Genomic DNA, 20351 nt, shown 5'->3' with positions numbered 1-20351 from the left:
CCTGCGCCAGAGCCTGCTGCCCCTCATCCTCCACTGCCATGATGAGAAGCGGCTTGTGGCACAGGTGAGGACTCGTGGGCTGCTGCTGTCCCCCTGGCAGGGGGCTCGGCTGCCTCCTGCCCTGGCACCTGCTGGGCTGCAGCCTCCTCCAGGCCTTGGCACAGGGACGCACCCGGGTGCTGCGCCCTGGGCTGTGGGGCCATCTCTGTGTCTGCTGCTCTCCAGGCTTCTCAGGAAACCCTGCTTTGTGTGGCCGAGTTCCTGAAGAGGACAGATCTTGAAAGACTGGTGAAGAACCAGAATCTGTGGAAGTTCAGCAAGTGCCTGGTAAGGACAGCCTGCAAGCCCCAGCCTCAGCCCGGAGAAGCTCCCTGAGCGCGGCGCTCAGTGTGCGGGGCGGGCAGCTGTGGCCCTGCCCGCTGCTGCAGCCAGAGGCCGCGCGGGCTCTGCTCTAGGCTGCCGGGGGAGCCCCGGCCCGGCGGGGCTGCGGGGCGGGGCGGCACGGCGGCTCCCCGGGCAGCAGCCGGCCCTCTGTCCCTCCCCTCGGGAGCCCGGCGCCGGCGGCTGCCGGCCGCGCCTCAGGGCTGTGCGGGCAGGGGAGGCCGGGGCTGAGCCCGCGCCAACCCTTCCCTCCCCTGCCGCTCTCTGCAGCTGGCAGAGGACAGGAGCCGAGCGGCCGAGCACCTGCGCCGGGCCCTGCCCTACGTGCAGAGCCCACAGGAGCCCCTGCGAGCGGCGGCCATCAGGTTCATGGGTGAGCCACGAGCCCGCGCTCCCTCCCCGGCCCGCCGCAGCTCGGCCCCAGCCCGGCCTGCTGCCCCGGCAGCGCCGGACGGGCCCGGCGCCGTGGAGCCCCGCCTGGCCCGGGCATTGCTGCCGCCGCCCTCTGGCAGCCGTGCCTGGGGCGGCAGCGTGCGGCAAGGGCCGGGCAGAGCCCTGCCGGGCCAGCAGCCCGTGTGGCCACAGCGCCGGCAGCGCCGCTGGCAGGGAGCTGTGCCGCCGGCGCCGTGACAGGCTCTGTGTTCACAGGCATGGCCGCGCGGCACCTGAGGGGGAAGAAGGAAGAGCTCCGGCTCATCTGCACTGGTGAGTGAGGGCAGCGGGCTGGCAGCGGGGGCTGCCGGGGCAGCTGCAAGCCCTGCCCCGGCTGTGGAGGGCTCTGCTCCCTGTGCAGACCAGGGCCAGCGTGGGCAGAGCACCCAGAGATTTCAGGGCCACCCGGGCGATTCGTGGCCAGCAGCTTCGGGCTGCTCCCGTTGGTCCCTGCTCCCTCCTGGCCATGGCTAGAGCTGGCTGGGATGGCCCTGGCCGGGGGCTCTCCTCGGCTACCCGCAGATCCAGGATTTGACCGTGGCTCTGTTCCTTTCTCTTTCAGCCCTTGAACACCTGACAGAGGACACCAGCAGTGCCGTGTCGGACCTGGCACGTCAAACATTGTATGTCCTCCAGGCCCTGCAGAGGGAGCGATATTCTGTCTTCCAGAGGGTGCAAGAACATCTCTGCTGGGCATGGAGGACACGGCCTCGTCTGTCGCCGCTTGGCTGGCTGCGCTGCTGGAGCTCTGCAGAGAGCTGATGCCTCTTTCTGCTGAGGCCACCCGAGTCAGCGGGAATTTTCCTTTTCTTTCAGATTGTTCTTTTCTTTTTTTGTTTCTTCATTAGTATATGAATATAGAGTGTGTTGTAATACACAGACTCCCAGGAGCTTTCTTTTGCTGCGCAGGGTCTGCAGGGCATAGGGGAAGAGGGGGAAAAGGGTACCCTGGCTCAGCAACCTGCCCAGGTGTGCAGTGTTGCAGGGGAAATGGCCAGAAGCCCCTTGGCCTGTGGTGGTTCTGCAGAAGCCCTTGTGCTGGTGACAGAGCGGGTGGGCAGGGGCCGGGGCTGCGGGGACCCCTGTGAGAGCGGTGCCCAAAGATGGTCACAAGCCCTGTGCCAGGCAGGAAGCGCCATCCGTGTCCTCCTGCCCGTGTGCTGCTGGCTGCCTTGCTGAGGGCTCCCAGGTGCCCCTGGACGGGGCTGCTGTGGGGCTGCGGCGCTGCTGCCGGGCAGCTTGGCCGGGCTGGGGCAGAGCCTGAGGGGCTGGGGCGCTGGCAAGCCCTGAGCAATGGGCTGTCAGAGGCCACAAGCCGCCCCCCGGCAGCTGCCCGCCTCGTTTCTGCCAGAGCTGACTTGCCAGAGGGACCCTGGGCACTGTGGAACTAACAGCATCGGTGTTGTTGGAAACCCAAATGCAGGGAAATCTCAGACCTTTGGTCTTGTCAGCAAAGCTTAGAATTAAACACAGGATTTGATCGGAGACCCTAGAAAGGGCTTGCAAAGTTAGGTGCTGGAAGCGAGAATGTGAATTTCTAGTTTATTATAGCAGAGACACGGGGAGCAATGTTGAAGTGGAGGAAAGTTTAGAGTTTTAGTGCTGAAGATCTAGAAAAAATAGAAGTAGTTACAATGGTAAACAAGAAGCTTAGGATGCAGTGCTGTGAGTTTGTGTGTCATAACATGATTGGCTAAGGAAGCTTACACTGTAGCATGAGTCCCTAAGACGAAATATTGAAGGATTGGCTGCCAACCATAAATATTCTTGTTGGCATTGTCTTCTTGGCCAAGAAATCCTTCAAAGCTCTTGTAACTACAAGTCTTGCGGGCCTCGTGAGCCATGCAGTCCAGATGTGAGCCAAACCCACCCTTCCTGTCTATGTAGAAGAGAAGAAAAAGCAATGGCATCATCTAAAAAACTCGGAGGTCTGCTCTCTAGCTCATTCCAAACTCCCTGAAATCCCCCAAAGTGGGATTTAGCTACCAAGAGATGACAAGGACTCTTAGTGCTGGCTCTTTGACTCCACAGCAGCTGCTTTGGAATCTTTCACATAAGCCTGTGTAGTCTTGTGCCAGAAATGTATCATTTGAAGAAACTTTCCCAAGTGACTTGCATGGAGGTTTGTTTGAAGGGTATTTGAGGGGAAAGGCTCCCAGCAGAGGTCTGGGCTTCGGCCTAGCTGTGTCCCCTGCTGATTGTGAAGTGTGCCATCAGCTGCAGGGCTTTCTGGGCTAAAAATATCATCAAGTCACTTGGACTTGCTCTTTTAGGCCTCTAAGAGCTGGACCCAATTTCGGGGCACGTTTGGAGACCTCATCTGTGGGTGGACGGACCACCTAGGATTTTCCCAATTGCTGGGAATGGTTCTCCAGGTCCTTGGTGTAAAACGGGGCTCCCCAGCAACTGCACATCTGCAAGATGATAAACAATTGTCTTGGTTTGAAGAGAGACGTGTCTGCTAATGAAGGCAGAAGGCTGCTCTGAAATGGAAAATGTAAATCCCCTCCCTTCAAATGCTTCTCATTTAGAAATTCAAATGCTCTCAGGGAAAGATATGGGGACAGGACTGAGCGTGCAGAGCCGGGCAGCGTTTGCTGATGGTCTGAGCCCTTCCTAAAGATCCTGTCGGGCTGCCTTAGACAACACCTGGGGCCAGGCATTCCTTCCAAGCTGGGCCACTTTGGCTGGGCTGGGGGCGGTCCCAGGGCAGAAGGCAGTGTGTGCAAGGGCCCTGGGTGGCACGCTGCAGCAGGGTCTCTGTGCCATGGAACGGAACCCGGTGACCAAGGGCCCTTTGTGACACGTGGGAAATAGAAGCTTGCCCGGCTGCTGGGAACGCACAACGGGGCACAACGGGACAGAGCGGTGCCGTGAGGAGCCCCCGCACAGCGCACTCGTTCCTCTCTGACCCGGAGCCTTTCCAAGGCGTTCTTCCCGCAGCTGAGCTCGAGGCCAGACCACAGGACTTGGTGACCTGTGGCCTTGCAAGGCTTCCCCTCTGCGGGTATCCTCACAAATCCAGTCATTGTCATGGAGCAGAGACCTCTGAAAGCGCCCAAGGTGGCCTGGAGGAAAGAGGAGGAAGAAGGCCCTGAGGCTGGCCCAGCACATGAAACCAAAGCGGTGGTGCCCTTTGAGCTGCCGCAGGAGGGTGAGTGGCAGAGCTGGGCCACAGGGCCGGTGCCCGCAGCCAACTTGGCGCCATTCCATTCCATTCCATCCCATCCCATCCCATCCCAATTTTATCCCATCCCACCCAATCCCATCCCATTCCCACGGACAGGACGGAAGAGGGGCCGGGCAGACACCCCACGGGGACCGTGCTCCATCCCCTGGGCCATCCCGGGGCTGTCCCTGCCTGGGCAGCGCAGGGCTGGGCTGTGTTCTCCGGCCTCTCCCGCAGCCCCTCAGCTCTGGCTGCGCTCGCTCTTTGCCAGGTGCAGCCCTGCAGCGCACGCAGGAGCAGGACCCCGCCCGTGGCCTCTTCCGCAGCACAGCCCAGGTACCTGCAGCCATCCCCACCTGGGTTGGGCCTGCTGGCACCGCGCTTGGAGCATTCCCTGCAACATCCCTGGCTTCTTGCCCTTCTCCTACAGCTGGTTTGCAAATTCATCAAGAAAATTCGGGCGGAAGAGACCAGCACCATGGGCACTGGGCTCAGAGCATATTCGCACATCTTCAAAACCAAGACCAGTGCTGCCCTGCTGGATATGCTCGTAGAGGAGGGCTTTTCCAATCCTAAGCAAGTAAGCAGCCTGTGGCCAGGCTTTGATCCTCCCAGGAATTGCTTGGTCTCCCAAGCCACGCCTGCTGGTCACTGTAACTCTTTGAGGCCATGGCAGTGTGGTGGGAAGGGAAGCACTTCTGTGGGGAAGCTGGGGACATTCCTCCCTCCGGCAGCTTTCCAAGTCTCCCCGTGCCTTCTCCAGGTTCCTGCCCTGGTCAGGTACATCCACCAGTGGCTCCTGGCCAATCAGTTTGCTGAGCACAGGCTGAACAGGACCCTGCTGGATCTCAGCGAAGCACAGCCCGCTGACGTAGTCATGACGCTCCTGCGTGTGGCCCCGTCCTGTGACAGGTATGGGGCCCACCTGCCCAGCGGGCTCAGGGCTCGCCAGCCCATCAGCCTGTAGAGCCTGGCCCAGGTGTGTGACCAACAGAGAGTTCCAGGGCCCTCTGGCTGCTCCCTTGGCCAGCCCTGGCACGTCAGCCCCCGAGCCTGCTGCGGTGCTCCCTTGCTGCCCCTCAGGGCCCTGTCCCCAGCGACCTGGGCTGCCTGTGTGCTGCTGGCGAGTGGCAATGGGCACAGGCAGGGCTGGCAGCCAGCTCAGGTCCCCACCGCTGCCCAGGCCACGGTGCTGTGTCTGAGACCCTCCTGAGACAGAGCTCTAACCCGACAGAGCTGCTTTGACCATGTGGAAGAGCATCATGTGCTCGCCCAGGACTGCAGAGCCAGCGCTGCTGATACTCCTGGATGTGCTGGGGAGCTGGCCAGAGCACAGCATGTGCACCTCGGATGGGGACAAAACGGGTGTCTTTGTCCTGGCTGTGAGTTTCTGTAACTGGCCTTTGCTGTCCCCAAGGCTGCCTCTCCAGCAGCTCTCCATCCTCCTTCCCCCACTGCATCTCCCTGCCTCAGGCGCTGGGTTGAAACCCGGCCCAGGGGCAGCTTCAGCCCCACAAGGCCCCATGCTCCCCCTGCGTCTGTCTGAGCCTCTCCCTCCCCTGCTTGGGCCCTGCCACACGCACACCTCGGCACTGAGCCCTGTCTCGGGGGGCTTTGTCCTTTGCAGGCAACTGTGGTGATCTGGAAGATCCTCCAGATGCCCTGCGTCCCACATATGGTGACGGTGTATTTGCCCCGCCTCTTTCTGCATCTGCTCTCCCAAGTGCTCTTCAGCACTCAGGATACACCAGAGGAGGTCAATGCATTCTGGAAGGGATGCCAGGAGGAATACGGCCTTGCCACCAGCCCCAACAGGTGCTCCATCCCACTCCTGCTTTCCCTGCTACGTCCCCGGGCAGGAGCCAGTGTTCACAGCGTGACCTGGGCTTTGCTGTGCACGCAGGTTTGCAGTGCAGACCCTGAAGTCCCTGCTCTGCCGAATGCAGCACGAGGATGTGGTGCTGGCAATGGAACGCAGCTGTGGCTGGGACACGCTGCTGTGTGCTGACACCCACCACTGTGCCGTGGGTCTGCTGGCCAGGTGAGACCCCCTTCTCCCCACTACCTCTGACAGTTGTGCTCTGCGCCTAGGGAGCTCCACACAGTCCCCGAGGTCGTGGCCCCGAAGGCCGTGTCACCGAGGGATGGCCAAGCAGACTGGAAAAGGCTGGGAGAGGAGGGTGCCCACCAGGAGCTGCCTCCCAAATAGCCCAGGGCCGCTTGCAGGATGCTGGGGAAAGACCAGACCTCTGTGTGTCAGTCCTGGCAGAGGTTTGTCCCCCTGGCCCACAGTCGTGGTTCCTTTTTCTCCTGCCAGGGAGATGTGCTGTGTCTCCATGCCCTTGTGTTCCCGGATCGCTCGCTACCTGCTCCGGCTGCTCAGCACACAGGAGCCACGCTGGGAGCTGCCCGCCCTGGCGTTCCTTGCGGAGGTGAGCCTGACGGCCAGCGCTGCCTGGCTGAGCCGCCTCCCAGCTCTCTGCCCTCTCGTCGCCGCAGCTGCCTGGCACGGTGCCCGCGCCCTGTGCTGCTGCCTGGGCCCGGCCCCGTGCGTCTACGGGCTCCTGCCAGCCGGCTCCCTGTCACTGCCCTGTGCCTTTCAGGTCCTCGAGTGCCTGCACTTGAGTGAATGTGGTGCTGACAGAGTCCTGCAAATTTTGTCAAGGAAGCTGCAGAGCGAGTGCAGGGAGGGGCGTCGCCTGGCGCTCAGGGCCCTTCTTGAGCTCACTGAGGAGCCCTCAATGGTGAGAAGGGGGCAGCGGCTGAGGCTGAGCTGGGCAATGCGGTCGCTTGCGCTTGGCAGGGCTTTGAGTGCTGGGGCAGCTGCTCCCAGCTCTCCTGCCTCCCACTTCAGCTGCCCCAGTGCTTTGGGACAGGCCTTTGGCCTCTGGGCCCTGCGGCAGCAGGACGGCGTTTCACAAACTTGTGTTCTGCACAGACCAAAAAAATGTGGAGCCTGACTGAAAGTCTTGTGGACTTCCTGTGGGATGCAGATGGAGAGATAGTTTTCATGACAGTCATGCTACTCAGCTTTATCATCCTGGACAATGACATGCTGATGCCCGGCCCCATCACACTGCAGCTGCTTGAGGCGCTCCTGCCACTCTTTGACCACGTAAGGCTCACTGCTCCCAGCCACGGCCACTGGGTGCTGTCCGGACACTTTGTGCCCTGTGAATTTGCAGGCCTGTGCCAGGCTGAGCCCCGTGCAGCCCATGCTGAGGTCTTTTTTTTCTTCCTTCCATACAGAACAATTGGCAGGTTCAGCTCATCTCCATACTGCTCTTCCGAACGTTGGTGACTCTTCCACAGGAAAAGAAAAACAAGGCCCTGAAGACACCCCTGCGCCAGAGCCTGCTGCCCCTCGTCCTCCACTGCCATGATGAGAAGCGGCTTGTGGCACAGGTGAGGACTCGTGGGCTGCTGCTGTCCCCCTGGCAGGGGGCTCGGCTGCCTCCTGCCCTGGCACCTGCTGGGCTGCAGCCTCCTCCAGGCCTTGGCACAGGGACGCACCCGGGTGCTGCGCCCTGGGCTGTGGGGCCATCTCTGTGTCTGCTGCTCTCCAGGCTTCTCAGGAAACCCTGCTTTGTGTGGCCGCGTTCCTGAAGAGGACAGATCTTGAAAGACTGGTGAAGAACCAGAATCTGTGGAAGTTCAGCAAGTGCCTGGTAAGGACAGCCTGCAAGCCCCAGCCTCAGCCCGGAGAAGCTCCCTGAGCGCGGCGCTCAGTGTGCGGGGCGGGCAGCTGTGGCCCTGCCCGCTGCTGCAGCCAGAGGCCGCGCGGGCTCTGCTCTAGGCTGCCGGGGGAGCCCCGGCCCGGCGGGGCTGCGGGGCGGGGCGGCACGGCGGCTCCCCGGGCAGCAGCCGGCCCTCTGTCCCTCCCCTCGGGAGCCCGGCGCCGGCGGCTGCCGGCCGCGCCTCAGGGCTGTGCGGGCAGGGGAGGCCGGGGCTGAGCCCGCGCCAACCCTTCCCTCCCCTGCCGCTCTCTCTGCAGCTGGCAGAGGACAGGAGCCGAGCGGCCGAGCACCTGCGCCGGGCCCTGCCCTACGTGCAGAGCCCACAGGAGCCCCTGCGAGCGGCGGCCATCAGGTTCATGGGTGAGCCACGAGCCCGCGCTCCCTCCCCGGCCCGCCGCAGCTCGGCCCCAGCCCGGCCTGCTGCCCCGGCAGCGCCGGACGGGCCCGGCGCCGTGGAGCCCCGCCTGGCCCGGGCATTGCTGCCGCCGCCCTCTGGCAGCCGTGCCTGGGGCGGCAGCGTGCGGCAAGGGCCGGGCAGAGCCCTGCCGGGCCAGCAGCCCGTGTGGCCACAGCGCCGGCAGCGCCGCTGGCAGGGAGCTGTGCCGCCGGCGCCGTGACAGGCTCTGTGTTCACAGGCATGGCCGCGCGGCACCTGAGGGGGAAGAAGGAAGAGCTCCGGCTCATCTGCACTGGTGAGTGAGGGCAGCGGGCTGGCAGCGGGGGCTGCCGGGGCAGCTGCAAGCCCTGCCCCGGCTGTGGAGGGCTCTGCTCCCTGTGCAGACCAGGGCCAGCGTGGGCAGAGCACCCAGAGATTTCAGGGCCACCCGGGCGATTCATGGCCAGCAGCTTCGGGCTGCTCCCGTTGGTCCCTGCTCCCTCCTGGCCATGGCTAGAGCTGGCTGGGATGGCCCTGGCCGGGGGCTCTCCTCGGCTACCCGCAGATCCAGGATTTGACCGTGGCTCTGTTCCTTTCTCTTTCAGCCCTTGAACACCTGACAGAGGACACCAGCAGTGCCGTGTCGGACCTGGCACGTCAAACATTGTATGTCCTCCAGGCCCTGCAGAGGGAGCGATATTCTGTCTTCCAGAGGGTGCAAGAACATCTCTGCTGGGCATGGAGGACACGGCCTCGTCTGTCGCCGCTTGGCTGGCTGCGCTGCTGGAGCTCTGCAGAGAGCTGATGCCTCTTTCTGCTGAGGCCACCCGAGTCAGCGGGAATTTTCCTTTTCTTTCAGATTGTTCTTTTCTTTTTTTGTTTCTTCATTAGTATATGAATATAGAGTGTGTTGTAATACACAGACTCCCAGGAGCTTTCTTTTGCTGCGCAGGGTCTGCAGGGCATAGGGGAAGAGGGGGAAAAGGGTACCCTGGCTCAGCAACCTGCCCAGGTGTGCAGTGTTGCAGGGGAAATGGCCAGAAGCCCCTTGGCCTGTGGTGGTTCTGCAGAAGCCCTTGTGCTGGTGACAGAGCGGGTGGGCAGGGGCCGGGGCTGCGGGGACCCCTGTGAGAGCGGTGCCCAAAGATGGTCACAAGCCCTGTGCCAGGCAGGAAGCGCCATCCGTGTCCTCCTGCCCGTGTGCTGCTGGCTGCCTTGCTGAGGGCTCCCAGGTGCCCCTGGACGGGGCTGCTGTGGGGCTGCGGCGCTGCTGCCGGGCAGCTTGGCCGGGCTCGGGCAGAGCCTGAGGGGCTGGGGCGCTGGCAAGCCCTGAGCAATGGGCTGTCAGAGGCCACAAGCCGCCCCCCGGCAGCTGCCCGCCTCGTTTCTGCCAGAGCTGACTTGCCAGAGGGACCCTGGGCACTGTGGAACTAACAGCATCGGTGTTGTTGGAAACCCAAATGCAGGGAAATCTCAGACCTTTGGTCTTGTCAGCAAAGCTTAGAATTAAACACAGGATTTGATCGGAGACCCTAGAAAGGGCTTGCAAAGTTAGGTGCTGGAAGCGAGAATGTGAATTTCTAGTTTATTATAGCAGAGACACGGGGAGCAATGTTGAAGTGGAGGAAAGTTTAGAGTTTTAGTGCTGAAGATCTAGGAAAAATAGAAGTAGTTACAATGGTAAACAAGAAGCTTAGGATGCAGTGCTGTGAGTTTGTGTGTCATAACATGATTGGCTAAGGAAGCTTACACTGTAGCATGAGTCCCTAAGACGAAATATTGAAGGATTGGCTGCCAACCATAAATATTCTTGTTGGCAGTGTCTTCTTGGCCAAGAAATCCTTCAAAGCTCTTGTAACTACAAGTCTTGCGGGCCTCGTGAGCCATGCAGTCCAGATGTGAGCCAAACCCACCCTTCCTGTCTATGTAGAAGAGAAGAAAAAGCAATGGCATCATCTAAAAAACTCGGAGGTCTGCTCTCTAGCTCATTCCAAACTCCCTGAAATCCCCCAAAGTGGGATTTAGCTACCAAGAGATGACAAGGACTCTTAGTGCTGGCTCTTTGACTCCACAGCAGCTGCTTTGGAATCTTTCACATAAGCCTGTGTAGTCTTGTGCCAGAAATGTATCATTTGAAGAAACTTTCCCAAGTGACTTGCATGGAGGTTTGTTTGAAGGGTATTTGAGGGGAAAGGCTCCCAGCAGAGGTCTGGGCTTCGGCCTAGCTGTGTCCCCTGCTGATTGTGAAGTGTGCCATCAGCTGCAGGGCTTTCTGGGCTAAAAATATCATCAAGTCACTTGGACTTGCTCTTTTAGGCCTCTAAGAGCTGGACCCAATTTCGGGGCACGTTTGGAGACCTCATCTGTGGGTGGACGGACCACCTAGGATTTTCCCAATTGCTGGGAATGGTTCTCCAGGTCCTTGGTGTAAAACGGGGCTCCCCAGCAACTGCACATCTGCAAGATGATAAACAATTGTCTTGGTTTGAAGAGAGACGTGTCTGCTAATGAAGGCAGAAGGCTGCTCTGAAATGGAAAATGTAAATCCCCTCCCTTCAAATGCTTCTCATTTAGAAATTCAAATGCTCTCAGGGAAAGATATGGGGACAGGACTGAGCGTGCAGAGCCGGGCAGCGTTTGCTGATGGTCTGAGCCCTTCCTAAAGATCCTGTCGGGCTGCCTTAGACAACACCTGGGGCCAGGCATTCCTTCCAAGCTGGGCCACTTTGGCTGGGCTGGGGGCGGTCCCAGGGCAGAAGGCAGTGTGTGCAAGGGCCCTGGGTGGCACGCTGCAGCAGGGTCTCTGTGCCATGGAACGGAACCCGGTGACCAAGGGCCCTTTGTGACACGTGGGAAATAGAAGCTTGCCCGGCTGCTGGGAACGCACAACGGGGCACAACGGGACAGAGCGGTGCCGTGAGGAGCCCCCGCACAGCGCACTCGTTCCTCTCTGACCCGGAGCCTTTCCAAGGCGTTCTTCCCGCAGCTGAGCTCGAGGCCAGACCACAGGACTTGGTGACCTGTGGCCTTGCAAGGCTTCCCCTCTGCGGGTATCCTCACAAATCCAGTCATTGTCATGGAGCAGAGACCTCTGAAAGCGCCCAAGGTGGCCTGGAGGAAAGAGGAGGAAGAAGGCCCTGAGGCTGGCCCAGCACATGAAACCAAAGCGGTGGTGCCCTTTGAGCTGCCGCAGGAGGGTGAGTGGCAGAGCTGGGCCACAGGGCCGGTGCCCGCAGCCAACTTGGCGCCATTCCATTCCATTCCATCCCATCCCATCCCATCCCAATTTTATCCCATCCCACCCAATCCCATCCCATTCCCATGGACAGGACGGAAGAGGGGCCGGGCAGACACCCCACGGGGACCGTGCTCCATCCCCTGGGGCATCCCGGGGCTGTCCCTGCCTGGGCAGCGCAGGGCTGGGCTGTGTTCTCCGGCCTCTCCCGCAGCCCCTCAGCTCTGGCTGCGCTCGCTCTTTGCCAGGTGCAGCCCTGCAGCGCACGCAGGAGCAGGACCCCGCCCGTGGCCTCTTCCGCAGCACAGCCCAGGTACCTGCAGCCATCCCCACCTGGGTTGGGCCTGCTGGCACCGCGCTTGGAGCATTCCCTGCAACATCCCTGGCTTCTTGCCCTTCTCCTACAGCTGGTTTGCAAATTCATCAAGAAAATTCGGGCGGAAGAGACCAGCACCATGGGCACTGGGCTCAGAGCATATTCGCACATCTTCAAAACCAAGACCAGTGCTGCCCTGCTGGATATGCTCGTAGAGGAGGGCTTTTCCAATCCTAAGCAAGTAAGCAGCCTGTGGCCAGGCTTTGATCCTCCCAGGAATTGCTTGGTCTCCCAAGCCACGCCTGCTGGTCACTGTAACTCTTTGAGGCCATGGCAGTGTGGTGGGAAGGGAAGCACTTCTGTGGGGAAGCTGGGGACATTCCTCCCTCCGGCAGCTTTCCAAGTCTCCCCGTGCCTTCTCCAGGTTCCTGCCCTGGTCAGGTACATCCACCAGTGGCTCCTGGCCAATCAGTTTGCTGAGCACAGGCTGAACAGGACCCTGCTGGATCTCAGCGAAGCACAGCCCGCTGACGTAGTCATGACGCTCCTGCGTGTGGCCCCGTCCTGTGACAGGTATGGGGCCCACCTGCCCAGCGGGCTCAGGGCTCGCCAGCCCATCAGCCTGTAGAGCCTGGCCCAGGTGTGTGACCAACAGAGAGTTCCAGGGCCCTCTGGCTGCTCCCTTGGCCAGCCCTGGCACGTCAGCCCCCGAGCCTGCTGCGGTGCTCCCTCGCTGCCCCTCAGGGGCCTGTCCCCAGCGACCTGGGCTGCCTGTGTGCTGCTGGCGAGTGGCAATGGGCACAGGCAGGGCTGGCAGCCAGCTCAGGTCCCCACCGCTGCCCAGGCCACGGTGCTGTGTCTGAGACCCTCCTGAGACAGAGCTCTAACCCGACAGAGCTGCTTTGACCATGTGGAAGAGCATCATGTGCTCGCCCAGGACTGCAGAGCCAGCGCTGCTGATACTCCTGGATGTGCTGGGGAGCTGGCCAGAGCACAGCATGTGCACCTCGGATGGGGACAAAACGGGTGTCTTTGTCCTGGCTGTGAGTTTCTGTAACTGGCCTTTGCTGTCCCCAAGGCTGCCTCTCCAGCAGCTCTCCATCCTCCTTCCCCCACTGCATCTCCCTGCCTCAGGCGCTGGGTTGAAACCCGGCCCAGGGGCAGCTTCAGCCCCACCAGGCCCCGTGCTCCCCCTGCGTCTGTCTGAGCCTCTCCCTCCCCTGCTTGGGCCCTGCCACACGCACACCTCGGCACTGAGCCCTGTCTCGGGGGGCTTTGTCCTTTGCAGGCAACTGTGGTGATCTGGAAGATCCTCCAGATGCCCTGCGTCCCACATATGGTGACGGTGTATTTGCCCCGCCTCTTTCTGCATCTGCTCTCCCAAGTGCTCTTCAGCACTCAGGATACACCAGAGGAGGTCAATGCATTCTGGAAGGGATGCCAGGAGGAATACGGCCTTGCCACCAGCCCCAACAGGTGCTCCATCCCACTCCTGCTTTCCCTGCTACGTCCCCGGGCAGGAGCCAGTGTTCACAGCGTGACCTGGGCTTTGCTGTGCACGCAGGTTTGCAGTGCAGACCCTGAAGTCCCTGCTCTGCCGAATGCAGCACGAGGATGTGGTGCTGGCAATGGAACGCAGCTGTGGCTGGGACACGCTGCTGTGTGCTGACACCCACCACTGTGCCGTGGGTCTGCTGGCCAGGTGAGACCCCCTTCTCCCCACTACCTCTGACAGTTGTGCTCTGTGCCTAGGGAGCTCCACACAGTCCCCGAGGTCGTGGCCCCGAAGGCCGTGTCACCGAGGGATGGCCAAGCAGACTGGAAAAGGCTGGGAGAGGAGGGTGCCCACCAGGAGCTGCCTCCCAAATAGCCCAGGGCCGCTTGCAGGATGCTGGGGAAAGACCAGACCTCTGTGTGTCAGTCCTGGCAGAGGTTTGTCCCCCTGGCCCACAGTCTTGGTTCCTTTTTCTCCTGCCAGGGAGATGTGCTGTGTCTCCATGCCCTTGTGTTCCCGGATCGCTCGCTACCTGCTCCGGCTGCTCAGCACACAGGAGCCACGCTGGGAGCTGCCCGCCCTGGCGTTCCTTGCAGAGGTGAGCCTGACGGCCAGCGCTGCCTGGCTGAGCCGCCTCCCAGCTCTCTGCCCTCTCGTCGCCGCAGCTGCCTGGCACGGTGCCCGCGCCCTGTGCTGCTGCCTGGGCCCGGCCCCGTGCGTCTACGGGCTCCTGCCAGCCGGCTCCCTGTCACTGCCCTGTGCCTTTCAGGTCCTCGAGTGCCTGCACTTGAGTGAATGTGGTGCTGACAGAGTCCTGCAAATTTTGTCAAGGAAGCTGCAGAGCGAGTGCAGGGAGGGGCGTCGCCTGGCGCTCAGGGCCCTTCTTGAGCTCACTGAGGAGCCCTCAATGGTGAGAAGGGGGCAGCGGCTGAGGCTGAGCTGGGCAATGCGGTCGCTTGCGCTTGGCAGGGCTTTGAGTGCTGGGGCAGCTGCTCCCAGCTCTCCTGCCTCCCACTTCAGCTGCCCCAGTGCTTTGGGACAGGCCTTTGGCCTCTGGGCCCTGCGGCAGCAGGACGGCGTTTCACAAACTTGTGTTCTGCACAGACCAAAAAAATGTGGAGCCTGACTGAAAGTCTTGTGGACTTCCTGTGGGATGCAGATGGAGAGATAGTTTTCATGACAGTCATGCTACTCAGCTTTATCATCCTGGACAATGACATGCTGATGCCCGGCCCCATCACACTGCAGCTGCTTGAGGCGCTCCTGCCACTCTTTGACCACGTAAGGCTCACTGCTCCCAGCCACGGCCACTGGGTGCTGTCCGGACACTTTGTGCCCTGTGAATTTGCAGGCCTGTGCCAGGCTGAGCCCCGTGCAGCCCATGCTGAGGTCTTTTTTTTCTTCCTTCCATACAGAACAATTGGCAGGTTCAGCTCATCTCCATACTGCTCTTCCGAACGTTGGTGACTCTTCCACAGGAAAAGAAAAACAAGGCCCTGAAGACACCCCTGCGCCAGAGCCTGCTGCCCCTCGTCCTCCACTGCCATGATGAGAAGCGGCTTGTGGCACAGGTGAGGACTCGTGGGCTGCTGCTGTCCCCCTGGCAGGGGGCTCGGCTGCCTCCTGCCCTGGCACCTGCTGGGCTGCAGCCTCCTCCAGGCCTTGGCACAGGGACGCACCCGGGTGCTGCGCCCTGGGCTGTGGGGCCATCTCTGTGTCTGCTGCTCTCCAGGCTTCTCAGGAAACCCTGCTTTGTGTGGCCGAGTTCCTGAAGAGGACAGATCTTGAAAGACTGGTGAAGAACCAGAATCTGTGGAAGTTCAGCAAGTGCCTGGTAAGGACAGCCTGCAAGCCCCAGCCTCAGCCCGGAGAAGCTCCCTGAGCGCGGCGCTCAGTGTGCGGGGCGGGCAGCTGTGGCCCTGCCCGCTGCTGCAGCCAGAGGCCGCGCGGGCTCTGCTCTAGGCTGCCGGGGGAGCCCCGGCCCGGCGGGGCTGCGGGGCGGGGCGGCACGGCGGCTCCCCGGGCAGCAGCCGGCCCTCTGTCCCTCCCCTCGGGAGCCCGGCGCCGGCGGCTGCCGGCCGCGCCTCAGGGCTGTGCGGGCAGGGGAGGCCGGGGCTGAGCCCGCGCCAACCCTTCCCTCCCCTGCCGCTCTCTCTGCAGCTGGCAGAGGACAGGAGCCGAGCGGCCGAGCACCTGCGCCGGGCCCTGCCCTACGTGCAGAGCCCACAGGAGCCCCTGCGAGCGGCGGCCATCAGGTTCATGGGTGAGCCACGAGCCCGCGCTCCCTCCCCGGCCCGCCGCAGCTCGGCCCCAGCCCGGCCTGCTGCCCCGGCAGCGCCGGACGGGCCCGGCGCCGTGGAGCCCCGCCTGGCCCGGGCATTGCTGCCGCCGCCCTCTGGCAGCCGTGCCTGGGGCGGCAGCGTGCGGCAAGGGCCGGGCAGAGCCCTGCCGGGCCAGCAGCCCGTGTGGCCACAGCGCCGGCAGCGCCGCTGGCAGGGAGCTGTGCCGCCGGCGCCGTGACAGGCTCTGTGTTCACAGGCATGGCCGCGCGGCACCTGAGGGGGAAGAAGGAAGAGCTCCGGCTCATCTGCACTGGTGAGTGAGGGCAGCAGGCTGGCAGCGGGGGCTGCCGGGGCAGCTGCAAGCCCTGCCCCGGCTGTGGAGGGCTCTGCTCCCTGTGCAGACCAGGGCCAGCGTGGGCAGAGCACCCAGAGATTTCAGGGCCACCCGGGCGATTCGTGGCCAGCAGCTTCGGGCTGCTCCCGTTGGTCCCTGCTCTCTCCTGGCCATGGCTAGAGCTGGCTGGGATGGCCCTGGCCGGGGGCTCTCCTCGGCTACCCGCAGATCCAGGATTTGACCGTGGCTCTGTTCCTTTCTCTTTCAGCCCTTGAACACCTGACAGAGGACACCAGCAGTGCCGTGTCGGACCTGGCACGTCAAACATTGTATGTCCTCCAGGCCCTGCAGAGGGAGCGATATTCTGTCTTCCAGAGGGTGCAAGAACATCTCTGCTGGGCATGGAGGACACGGCCTCGTCTGTCGCCGCTTGGCTGGCTGCGCTGCTGGAGCTCTGCAGAGAGCTGATGCCTCTTTCTGCTGAGGCCACCCGAGTCAGCGGGAATTTTCCTTTTCTTTCAGATTGTTCTTTTCTTTTTTTGTTTCTTCATTAGTATATGAATATAGAGTGTGTTGTAATACACAGACTCCCAGGAGCTTTCTTTTGCTGCACAGGGTCTGCAGGGCATAGGGGAAGAGGGGGAAAAGGGTACCCTGGCTCAGCAACCTGCCCAGGTGTGCAGTGTTGCAGGGGAAATGGCCAGAAGCCCCTTGGCCTGTGGTGGTTCTGCAGAAGCCCTTGTGCTGGTGACAGAGCGGGTGGGCAGGGGCCGGGGCTGCGGGGACCCCTGTGAGAGCGGTGCCCAAAGATGGTCACAAGCCCTGTGCCAGGCAGGAAGCGCCATCCGTGTCCTCCTGCCCGTGTGCTGCTGGCTGCCTTGCTGAGGGCTCCCAGGTGCCCCTGGACGGGGCTGCTGTGGGGCTGCGGCGCTGCTGCCGGGCAGCTTGGCCGGGCTGGGGCAGAGCCTGAGGGGCTGGGGCGCTGGCAAGCCCTGAGCAATGGGCTGTCAGAGGCCACAAGCCGCCCCCCGGCAGCTGCCCGCCTCGTTTCTGCCAGAGCTGACTTGCCAGAGGGACCCTGGGCACTGTGGAACTAACAGCATCGGTGTTGTTGGAAACCCAAATGCAGGGAAATCTCAGACCTTTGGTCTTGTCAGCAAAGCTTAGAATTAAACACAGGATTTGATCGGAGACCCTAGAAAGGGCTTGCAAAGTTAGGTGCTGGAAGCGAGAATGTGAATTTCTAGTTTATTATAGCAGAGACACGGGGAGCAATGTTGAAGTGGAGGAAAGTTTAGAGTTTTAGTGCTGAAGATCTAGAAAAAATAGAAGTAGTTACAATGGTAAACAAGAAGCTTAGGATGCAGTGCTGTGAGTTTGTGTGTCATAACATGATTGGCTAAGGAAGCTTACACTGTAGCATGAGTCCCTAAGACGAAATATTGAAGGATTGGCTGCCAACCATAAATATTCTTGTTGGCAGTGTCTTCTTGGCCAAGAAATCCTTCAAAGCTCTTGTAACTACAAGTCTTGCGGGCCTCGTGAGCCATGCAGTCCAGATGTGAGCCAAACCCACCCTTCCTGTCTATGTAGAAGAGAAGAAAAAGCAATGGCATCATCTAAAAAACTCGGAGGTCTGCTCTCTAGCTCATTCCAAACTCCCTGAAATCCCCCAAAGTGGGATTTAGCTACCAAGAGATGACAAGGACTCTTAGTGCTGGCTCTTTGACTCCACAGCAGCTGCTTTGGAATCTTTCACATAAGCCTGTGTAGTCTTGTGCCAGAAATGTATCATTTGAAGAAACTTTCCCAAGTGACTTGCATGGAGGTTTGTTTGAAGGGTATTTGAGGGGAAAGGCTCCCAGCAGAGGTCTGGGCTTCGGCCTAGCTGTGTCCCCTGCTGATTGTGAAGTGTGCCATCAGCTGCAGGGCTTTCTGGGCTAAAAATATCATCAAGTCACTTGGACTTGCTCTTTTAGGCCTCTAAGAGCTGGACCCAATTTCGGGGCACGTTTGGAGACCTCATCTGTGGGTGGACGGACCACCTAGGATTTTCCCAATTGCTGGGAATGGTTCTCCAGGTCCTTGGTGTAAAACGGGGCTCCCCAGCAACTGCACATCTGCAAGATGATAAACAATTGTCTTGGTTTGAAGAGAGACGTGTCTGCTAATGAAGGCAGAAGGCTGCTCTGAAATGGAAAATGTAAATCCCCTCCCTTCAAATGCTTCTCATTTAGAAATTCAAATGCTCTCAGGGAAAGATATGGGGACAGGACTGAGCGTGCAGAGCCGGGCAGCGTTTGCTGATGGTCTGAGCCCTTCCTAAAGATCCTGTCGGGCTGCCTTAGACAACACCTGGGGCCAGGCATTCCTTCCAAGCTGGGCCACTTTGGCTGGGCTGGGGGCGGTCCCAGGGCAGAAGGCAGTGTGTGCAAGGGCCCTGGGTGGCACGCTGCAGCAGGGTCTCTGTGCCATGGAACGGAACCCGGTGACCAAGGGCCCTTTGTGACACGTGGGAAATAGAAGCTTGCCCGGCTGCTGGGAACACACAACGGGGCACAACGGGACAGAGCGGTGCCGTGAGGAGCCCCCGCACAGCGCACTCGTTCCTCTCTGACCCGGAGCCTTTCCAAGGCGTTCTTCCCGCAGCTGAGCTCGAGGCCAGACCACAGGACTTGGTGACCTGTGGCCTTGCAAGGCTTCCCCTCTGCGGGTATCCTCACAAATCCAGTCATTGTCATGGAGCAGAGACCTCTGAAAGCGCCCAAGGTGGCCTGGAGGAAAGAGGAGGAAGAAGGCCCTGAGGCTGGCCCAGCACATGAAACCAAAGCGGTGGTGCCCTTTGAGCTGCCGCAGGAGGGTGAGTGGCAGAGCTGGGCCACAGGGCCGGTGCCCGCAGCCAACTTGGCGCCATTCCATTCCATTCCATCCCATCCCATCCCATCCCATCCCATTTTATCCCATCCCACCCAATCCCATCCCATTCCCACGGACAGGACGGAAGAGGGGCCGGGCAGACACCCCACGGGGACCGTGCTCCATCCCCTGGGGCATCCCGGGGCTGTCCCTGCCTGGGCAGCGCAGGGCTGGGCTGTGTTCTCCGGCCTCTCCCGCAGCCCCTCAGCTCTGGTTGCGCTCGCTCTTTGCCAGGTGCAGCCCTGCAGCGCACGCAGGAGCAGGACCCCGCCCGTGGCCTCTTCCGCAGCACAGCCCAGGTACCTGCAGCCATCCCCACCTGGGTTGGGCCTGCTGGCACCGCGCTTGGAGCATTCCCTGCAACATCCCTGGCTTCTTGCCCTTCTCCTACAGCTGGTTTGCAAATTCATCAAGAAAATTCGGGCGGAAGAGACCAGCACCATGGGCACTGGGCTCAGAGCATATTCGCACATCTTCAAAACCAAGACCAGTGCTGCCCTGCTGGATATGCTCGTAGAGGAGGGCTTTTCCAATCCTAAGCAAAGAAGCAGCCTGTGGCCAGGCTTTGATCCTCCCAGGAATTGCTTGGTCTCCCAAGCCACGCCTGCTGGTCACTGTAACTCTTTGAGGCCATGGCAGTGTGGTGGGAAGGGAAGCACTTCTGTGGGGAAGCTGGGGACATTCCTCCCTCCGGCAGCTTTCCAAGTCTCCCCGTGCCTTCTCCAGGTTCCTGCCCTGGTCAGGTACATCCACCAGTGGCTCCTGGCCAATCAGTTTGCTGAGCACAGGCTGAACAGGACCCTGCTGGATCTCAGCGAAGCACAGCCCGCTGACGTAGTCATGACGCTCCTGCGTGTGGCCCCGTCCTGTGACAGGTATGGGGCCCACCTGCCCAGCGGGCTCAGGGCTCGCCAGCCCATCAGCCTGTAGAGCCTGGCCCAGGTGTGTGACCAACAGAGAGTTCCAGGGCCCTCTGGCTGCTCCCTTGGCCAGCCCTGGCACGTCAGCCCCCGAGCCTGCTGCGGTGCTCCCTCGCTGCCCCTCAGGGGCCTGTCCCCAGCGACCTGGGCTGCCTGTGTGCTGCTGGCGAGTGGCAATGGGCACAGGCAGGGCTGGCAGCCAGCTCAGGTCCCCACCGCTGCCCAGGCCACGGTGCTGTGTCTGAGACCCTCCTGAGACAGAGCTCTAACCCGACAGAGCTGCTTTGACCATGTGGAAGAGCATCATGTGCTCGCCCAGGACTGCAGAGCCAGCGCTGCTGATACTCCTGGATGTGCTGGGGAGCTGGCCAGAGCACAGCATGTGCACCTCGGATGGGGACAAAACGGGTGTCTTTGTCCTGGCTGTGAGTTTCTGTAACTGGCCTTTGCTGTCCCCAAGGCTGCCTCTCCAGCAGCTCTCCATCCTCCTTCCCCCACTGCATCTCCCTGCCTCAGGCGCTGGGTTGAAACCCGGCCCAGGGGCAGCTTCAGCCCCACCAGGCCCCGTGCTCCCCCTGCGTCTGTCTGAGCCTCTCCCTCCCCTGCTTGGGCCCTGCCACACGCACACCTCGGCACTGAGCCCTGTCTCGGGGGGCTTTGTCCTTTGCAGGCAACTGTGGTGATCTGGAAGATCCTCCAGATGCCCTGCGTCCCACATATGGTGACGGTGTATTTGCCCCGCCTCTTTCTGCATCTGC

The sequence above is a fragment of the Zonotrichia albicollis genome, chromosome 24 (assembly GCF_047830755.1).
Source record: "Zonotrichia albicollis isolate bZonAlb1 chromosome 24, bZonAlb1.hap1, whole genome shotgun sequence".
Classification (NCBI taxonomy): Eukaryota; Metazoa; Chordata; class Aves; order Passeriformes; family Passerellidae; genus Zonotrichia; species Zonotrichia albicollis.
This window is presented reverse-complemented; position numbering follows the sequence as displayed.